We start from the raw sequence: 9,153 nt of genomic DNA, 5'->3' as shown, positions 1-9,153 counted from the left end.
AGGGCGCTGACTGTTTCTGTTCCAGACTATCTTTCCAAGGATGTTGTTATAGCGAGCAGCCGTGTCTCTCTGTGAAGGAATTAGCAGGAGTGATTACGGTCCAGTATCCTAAAGAGAACATCACCTTGTGGGTGGCTTACGACCCATTATAAAAATTTGAGCTCCCTAATCTCAGGGTTCTTCTGCTGAAATGCAACCTACTGCACATCTGGTGTCACCTGGCCCACGTTGCCTTGTGGGAATTGGGGCTTGGGGAGCTTATAGGAAATGCTAAGACTCTAGCTATACTCTTCCTGTGAAGAATAAAGTCTTTGTCTCTGACTCAGGAGTCCTGTGTGTTCTGCTATCACCCATCGAACTGCACCAGCCCAACTTGTTAGCTTGTAAGTAAAATCTCAGACCCTTTAAAGTTCCTGACAGTCACTAGATGGTATTAAAAAATCATAGAACATTGGAAGGACTGACCCGATCAAAGAGGGAGTACTCTCACATGGTTGGGAAAGCATGTTTGGGAGCATGGCGCCTTGATCTAATCAGGATGTCACTGTCCTTTATAGTTATTTCTGTGTTCCTTTAGACCAGTGATTCTCACCTTTCTGGGAGGCAGTCACAGACTCTTGAGAATCTGATGATAGTTCTGTTCTGTGAATATACCCTCAAAGTCACATGTGAATACACACACACTTTGCGCAAAATTCTGCATATTCTTGGGTCCCTTGATGACATGAATTGTCCCTGACTCAGAAATGCTGATTGGGACTGATTCTCCCTAAGCGTATGAACCATGGTCACACTACTCATAGTACAGAAGGCACTCAACTAATGCTTACAGAAGGGTTCGTGAATAAGTGTGAGAAAGAAGTAAGTACATTAGAAGACTAAAACCTTATCTGGATGATACTCCAAAATATGAAACCAAAGAGGACACTAGCTATATTGGGGGGGGGGGGCGTTCAGGGAAGTAATAATCATAGTAAAGGGGTGCTGGTAATTCTCCAGGAAAAATAGCAAAGAAAATGGTATCGGGAAAATAAGTAGATTCAGATGAGGGGGTTAAGAACACAGATTCCAGGGGCGCCTAGGTGGCTTAGTCATTAAGCATCTGCCTTTGCCTTGGGTCATGACCCCAGGGTCCTGGGATCGAGCCCCGTGTCAGGCTCCCTGCTCAGCGGGGAGCCTGCTTCTCCCTCTCCCACTCCCACGCCCCCCTGCTTGTGTTCCCTCTCTCGCTGTGTCTCTCTCTGTCACATAAATACATAAAATCTTAAAAAAAAAAAAAAAAAGAACACAGATTCTACAACCAGATTGCCTGGGTTCAAGTCCTGACCCTTCCACTTGCTAGTGGCGGGATCTTGGGCAATAGCTTGAGCACTCTGGACTTGCATTTTGTCTTCTGCACAATTAGCACACAGCCAGTACTACAGGAAGTACTCGGTACAAAGTAGCCACTTGGGGGTGTCTAGATACAAAAGCACAGACTGGGGTATTAAGAGAGAGGACTTGAAATTTTGGTGCAGTGAAGCTACTGCTGTCTACTAGACATCACCCAAACCCAGAGGGTTTTGAGACCCACTAATGGTATCTGGCCATATAAAAAAAAAAAAAAGCTAACAAAGAAGGCAGAGACCATATGATCGTAAAATATAAACATGAAAGGAAATCCAGGAACCTCAAAGGAAAGAAGAGGGTAGAGACTTTGAGGGCGAGAGCTTAAAGAGAAACAAACAGAAATGCACCCACAACTCTCTTCAGTGCTTGCTGAAGGTAACTATCCAGATTCACTACTTCTTTCCTTCCTGTTTTTTAACTGGACCCTCTGATCTTTGGTCTTCCTTGTTTTTTATATCAATCGCTAGGCCCCCAGTTTTTGGCTAAATGTTGAGGCTCCTACTTCTGGCTTATTGAACCCAGCTTCCTTGGTCGGAAGTATCCTCGGCAGCCGCAATATGGGATCTCTTCATAACTCCAATCCCATCCTATCTGTTGAACCAACATCTAGCTCTCAGCAGGGTGGACAACACAGATCACTTGGTCCAACCAAAGGTGTGGATGGGGCTTCCCTAAAGCAAATTAGAAAACTGAAACAGAGGAAGGATACAGCTGGGAAGGGACCCTTCAATTACCCAGGTTTAAAAAATTCTACCATTTCTAAGGAAGAGGGGATTAAAAAGTTCTTGCCTGGCTCAGAAATGAGAGGAATAAATGAGGGGAATGGCTGTCAAGCTAACCACAGAGCCTGTGACAGAATGTTTGGGGGAGAACTTGTTTGGGTTTATAACAAGAGAAGGAGAATACCAGTGTTATTACTCAGGGCCACAGGCTTATAAAAAGCCAAATTCAGACAGTACAGAACAGTGATGGACTTTTTCCCACTTACCAGAAACTATAACAAGAAAATACAGCATAAAATACACAGGAAGCTCTCAGAAATGTCATTTGGAGGATATAATTATAAATGAGGAAGAACTAAGGACTTGGGAAGGCACTGTAACCAGACTGCTCTCTGACCAGCAAAAACAAAGAAACGATGTGAGCAAATGATGGAAGTACTGGGGCAAACTGACAACAAAGGCAAAAGTGTTGTGCAGAGCAATGTCCAGTTGTCTAAGGGATGTATTTTGCAGAAAATACTGCCTAAAATGTATCAGAGACTCAATATACTGCTCAGTGAAGATAGAATATTAACAGAAGTCAGAGAGAAGGCAGAACTTATTCGTATTTTTGCTTCCATATTTCTCACCGAAGGAATGTTTTGTAAATTAAAAGCATCAGACAAGCATAGTTAAAAAAAGACTTGAAGCCCAGGAGATGTGGAGATTATAAGAAAGGGCTTAGCCTTTAAATTTATTCAAATGGTCAGATCAGTCAAGGCGAATTATGTCCCATGACCTTAAAATAATTTGTGAATGAGATTGTGAAGCCATGGTCAGTAATCTTTTAGAAACATCACAGAAAACCAGAGCAGGGCTAGAGCACTGGAGACAGGTGACCACGGATCCTGGTTTCCAAAAAGATGGATTTAGGTGAGGTTGACTTTGCTCTTGGATAGCTTTCTGGATCTCTTTTGGAATGGAGTATTGATGAGAGGGCCTAGGGCAGCAGTCCCAAACAGGAGACTGGGTACTCAGGAAAACTAGCCTCGATGCCTTTTGAGATGAGATTTCTAGACTGAGAAACTGATCTGTGCCGTAGACACAGTGCACGGGGATCTCACAAGCCACCTGATGGTGTCTGTGCTCCCTCTGTGGAGGGGATAGAGAAATCTAAATGCATGATACCACAGGAAGGTCTGTACTTGACTGAACAACAGCTCTATGTTAACAGTGTTGCTTAATTTTCTCAGAGTTCTTTGCTTGGCTTACTGTGTCTGATATTTTAATCAACAACTTATGTGCAGATCGAAGGCAATGTTCATCAGATTTTCAAATAATAGAATAAAAGTTAAAAAGTATCTTAATAGAACAGAATGAATGTTTGAAACTTAGTAAGAATTTAAAAGTTTCCAAAAGGCAGAGGGGGAAATACCACTTTAAAAGTCTTAAGACATTTCAACTGAATGTAAGTTTATGAGTCATAAGTGATTTTTTCCGAATTCCTAACTAAAAACTACGATTTCCTAAGCATTAATAAGATCTAAGTAACAAGTGTAGCAACAACAGCTACAACCAAAATAAAAACAACCCAAAGGTCATTGCTTCTTTTAGCTAGCTCTAAGTACATAATTAAAAGATTTCTCAAGTCCTAGTATTTCCAGACACCCCCTTCCATTAACACTGCAATTGCATCAAAGTCACCCATGCACACGGATTCAATAAGCATATGCTTTCCAAACATACGTTACACTAAAATGATCAGGAACAATTGATATGGTGCCAAGAATGTAATAGTCATATGGGAAATTCACTTTACTTTCTGGCTGGCTGCCTCAGTTTCCCCTTCTGCTAAACAGGGATGGATAATCCTTGCCAACACTGCTTGAGAGGCATGGATCATAAAGATCAACAAATAAATGTCAAGTCCTTTGGCCCACTTTCCTGGAGGAAAATGTTCAAGCGTCTCTGATCCTCTTGTTAAAGACAATATTCCTTCTACAGTGTAGGGGTTTGTGACTCACCCCCAAGCTTCCCATGGACCGCTCTGTGGAGGGCTCCAGATGGTTCCTTCGGAGTGTTGATGCTCCTTACCATGCCTGGGGTGCAGAATCCATACTGGGTGCCATGGCCATTAGCAAACTTCCTAAAAACAAAGAACACAGAGGATCCAGGCTAAAAGTGATGGGCAGAAAGCTCTCAGAAATGAGACAGAAGCCTCTGATTGGTAAAGGCAGAGGTAGGCACAGGCCTGTCAGGAATCCACTAGAGATGCTGTAATTGTTCACATTGAAGATGCTGACAGAAGCTTTCTGGGTAGAGGCTCCATGGAGGCAGTCGGGAGAGGGAGCCCTCAAAGTCAATTCAGGGCCTGGCTTCGAGAGCCCAGTTTGGATTCAACCAAGACCACAGACATTGAGATCATCTGTGTCTACTTTGTTGCCTCTCTCATTCTGCTACTGCTTGGGGGGGAAAAAAAGAATTGGAATTGGAGGGATTTATTGTAAAGTCTTCTGTTCATAAAGAGAGCTCCAGCTTTTCGACTTTTCATTTCCTGTTCTGATGTTGGAGGGTTATCTGGTGTTCCATTCACTTTGGGACATTTTCACTAGTGCATCTTCAGTACATGAGTTAAAAAATCCTCTACAAAATCAGCCTTGAGATTAATGCACCTGTACCTCTGATGATCTGGGGAGTTTCTTGAAGCCAAAAGGACAAAAAGCCCTGTGATATTTCTTCCTTCTGGCCTCTGGCTCAGTGGCCTGCCAGCAACCTTTAGGTCAACCAATTCCTTATGGTCTGGGAAGGTATTTTTAGAACAGACATAATCCTCACTCCCAAGGGCTTTAGAACTCAGTTTAGGGAATATTCAACAAATATAGTCTTGATTAAAGACTATTACATAACATGCGAAATTCAAATATCCAAATCACAGAAGTTTTTTGTTTTGTTTTTTTTCTGGTAGAATTTGTAGCATGACTATTTACACGGACCAAACATAGAATATGCCTCCTTATTTTTCTCATTTTATTACAGGAACCAAGATAAAGGTGAACTGTCCCCTTTCTGTGTGCATAGGACCCACAGCCCTCCTGAAGGGAGGATTCCTCCCTGAGGCAATGAGATGGTCCAAGGTGACACAGATGGGGTGTCACTCCCTCTGGACCACCTCCCCTCACATTTTTACAGAAGTATAACAAACTTCAAATGGTAATACAGAAATCTGGAGAAGGATAAAAGAACTTAAGAAAAGGGTAACTTTTCTTCCTATAAAAGGGACGAAAACCTTCCCCTACCATCTTGGTCCTCTAAAACCCTAACCCATGGCTCAGACCACTAAAGAAGCCCCCTAAATCAATAGTTATTCTGAACTTGTGAACATATACTCTTACTTGAACTAGGCGAATCCTGGTTTTGCTGCTTCTTGCACCTTCTGCAGTGGTGACCATAGCTCCAAAGAGAGAGCAGAAGATGGGCCCCAGGCAGGCGGGGACGGACACGTGGTTTCAGAGTTTGGACAATGAAGCTGAGCATTGCTCTCACTACAGCAGTGGTTTCCCAAAAAAAGGAAAAAGAAAAATGCATTTAGGTGATTATAACAGCAATTACTTTGACATGAGTCTAACTAGTTGAGTACATATTAAAGCCAAGCCGTTACATAAATGATTTTGATTTTGAGTATGGCTACCGAAAAATAAATCTTTTATTACTTGGAATGAAGAAAGCCATTTCCTCCTCCAAATGATCTTGTTAAAAATGTATTTCAGGAGTTGAAACGATCTCTATTTATTCCTATGTCCTTTTCAGTTTAGCGGCTGTTATGTTTGGTCAAATCATTAACTCGTTACCCTCCAATCCCGAGGTTATGTGTGATCTTATAAAGATCCAGAGGATATGAGGAAAAGTCAAAGCAGACCACCTTGAAGGCAAGTCATTCAATAACTTCACCAGAGTGTAAGCTCCATGAAGGCAGGTAACTGGTTCCCAGGGCCTAGGACAGGGGAGCTTAAAAATACTGGTGGGAGGAAGAATGAGGATAATTAAGCATTCCCCCAAATGGTCAGGCTGCTGAATGCACATGAAATTCACTGTACCTCTCAAGGGGAGAATGAGAGAACTTGAGTGTGCCCCTGAATGTGGTCATCTGCCTTCAGGAGGGCTGTGAGGAGGGTGGAGGGCAGAATTTTAGACTTCTCCTGGGGTCTGTTTCTGCACTGAGTCTGCTCTCTGTTTTTCCTCTAATCAAATCCTGTCTGTCTATGCTCCCAATCCTCTTATTTCCCCATCTTCCTCTGCTACCCCCATTTTCTTCCTGCCTTAAGCCAAGTTGAACTTCAATCTCAATGTAGTTCTTAAACAATGCATAATTTTCCTGCCCTGGAATAAAATTTCTTCTTATAATCAGCAACAAAACCTTCTTTGGTCAGTGAAATGGAACTAAATCAGGCAGACACAATGCTTCAGGTGCATTTTTAGGTGTTAATGTATTTGCTTTTAAATTCTAAAACAAATGCTTGTTTTTTTTAAAAAAAAATCAAAAATACAAAAGTGTATAAGGCAGAAAATGAAAATACTCCTTCCCAATATTCACTTTTCAGAGTTAACGATTACCAGACTCCTCCATATATATACAGAATTTCCCTACACACATATGTTTACATACATGAATTTTTTTTTTGGGTTTCTAAAAAGTGAAATCAACTATTCATACTATTTCAAATTCTGCTTTTTTTCAGGTTACTTAGGCTCTCTGTGCCTCAATTGCCTCGCTTGTGAAATGGACAAAGAGGCTGTACCTCTCTCGGGGTTGTTGTGAGGATCATCAGCTCATACATGCAAAGTACTTGGAACAGTGCCTGGCACCTAGTAAGTTTTCAATAAATGTTACTTTTTTTTTCTCTTTTTAAAAACATTTTTAATTTAAATTCAAGTCAGTTAACATATAGTATACTATCAGTTTCAGGGGTAGAATTTAGTGATTCATCAGTTGCCTATAACACCTAGTGCCCATCACATGATGTGCCCTCCTTAATGCCCATCACCCAGTTACCCCATCCCCCCACCTACCTCCCCTCCAGCAACCCTCAGTTTGTTCCCTATAGTTAAGAGTCTTTTATGGTTTGCCTCCCTGTCTTTATCTTATTTTATTTTTCCTTCCCGTCCCCTATGTTGTCTGTTTTGTTTCTTAAATTCCACATATGAGTGAAATCATATGGTATTTGTCTTTCTCTGACTTATTTTGCTTAGCATAATACCCTCTAGTTCCATCCACGTTGCTGCAAATGGCAAAATTTTCATTTTTGATGGCTGAGTAATATTCCATTGTATATATACCACATCTTATTTAGCCATTCATCTGTTGATGGACGTCTAGGTTCTTTCCATAGTTCGGCTATTGTGGACATTCCTGCTATAAACACTGGGGTGCAGGTGTCCCTTTGAATCACTAATTTTGTATTCTTCGGATAAATACCTAGTAGTGTGATCACTGGATCACACGGTAGTTCTATTTTTAACTTTCTGAGGAACCTCCATACTATTTTCCAGAGTAGCTGCACCAGTTTACATTCCCATCAACAATGTAAGAGGGTTCTCCTTCCTCTGCATCTTCACCAACATCTGTCGTTTCCTGACTTGTTAATTTTAGCCATTCTGACCGGTGTGAGGTGGTATCTCATTGTGGTTTTGATTTGTATTTCCCTGATGCTGAATGATGTGGAGCACTTTTTCATGTGTCTGTTAGCCTTTTCATTATTGCCATAAACTGTCCTCTATTAGTTCACATTAATTTGTTTTCCATTTTTCACTATTACAAACAATGCTGCAGTGAAAACTCTTAGGCTTTAATGTGGCACATTGAGCAAGTATTTCTGCTGCACAAATTCTGAGAACTGGAATTTCTGGGTTGAAGGGTAAGCATGTTGCTAGGTCCAAATCACTCACCTTCCAAAATGTGTGTGCTAATATGGCAAATCATGTATGAGAGATTGTCTGTTCCCCCACAGCCTTCACCAACACTGCGTATGATCCATGCTACCATTTTTCAAATATGTGGGGGAAGGGACAGTCCAAAATTGGCATTTCTTATTATTTTTAGGTTTCTTCCATCTTGCTATACATTTAGTGAATATTTGTATTTATTCTTCTGTCCTTTGACTATTTTCTATTAGGTTTTTGACTTACCAATGTGAAGAATTTAATTATATACAATGGATATTAACCATATTCTGCTATAAATGTCCAGATATTTTCTGCCAGCTTGTTAACTGTCCATTAGATTTCAAGTATCCTGCATCCTGGAGGATGGAGCTCCATCCTCCCAAGCCTCCTAGCTGGCATTTCTCTAGGCCATTCCATTGCTCTGTTGGAGCAATATCCATTGCACTTCTGAGTGGTACAGATGTGAAAAGACCAGTGGATCACATGTCACACTCTCACCCCGTTGCTGTAGGATAGCTGCCCTTACTTGGCTGTAAACTGGTCTGATGCAGTGTTTCATCGGGATCTCACAAGGGTGCATGTAATATTGCACAGGCCCTTAGGTGGTAAAAACCTTTACCCAGAATGCGTATCTCTTTCTGTTAAATCACTGCTCCTTGCAGCGTGGAGTTGTCAGTGTGCCCCCCAGGGGCTTACTGGTCTCCTGGGACCATGGTGCTAACTTGGGGGCTAGTCCTGGCTTGTGTTGGGGCAGGTTGCACATTCAGCTGTGGCAGCAGCTACGTAGAAGCATAGCACCCATCCCTGCTGTCATGACTCTTCCCATACCCACTGCGTCAAGCAGTGGGGTGACCAATGGCAGAGAGGGCTGATGTCAAATGCCATTTTGTGTACATACTTGGTTGTTTAGTGCCTCTTTCGTGGTGGGAGATTTCAACAGGAACTGGGCTTTCTGGGTGGGACTGCTGAGAGGCCCAACTAACTCACTTTCCAAAATGTGTGTACGAGTCCAACAAAGCCTGCACGAGAGAGTCTGTTCCCCGCAGCCTTCACCAACATGGTCTCAGGCGGACATAGCAGCAAGTGCTTTCGATGCAACTTCATAATATCCAGCCAATTATTT

The sequence above is a fragment of the Mirounga angustirostris genome, unplaced genomic scaffold (assembly GCF_029215605.1).
Source record: "Mirounga angustirostris isolate CCGP_5_RB_7025 unplaced genomic scaffold, mMirAng1.0.hap1 SCAF_3, whole genome shotgun sequence".
NCBI classification, from domain to species: domain Eukaryota; kingdom Metazoa; phylum Chordata; class Mammalia; order Carnivora; family Phocidae; genus Mirounga; species Mirounga angustirostris.
Note: the sequence above shows the minus strand (reverse complement) of the source record.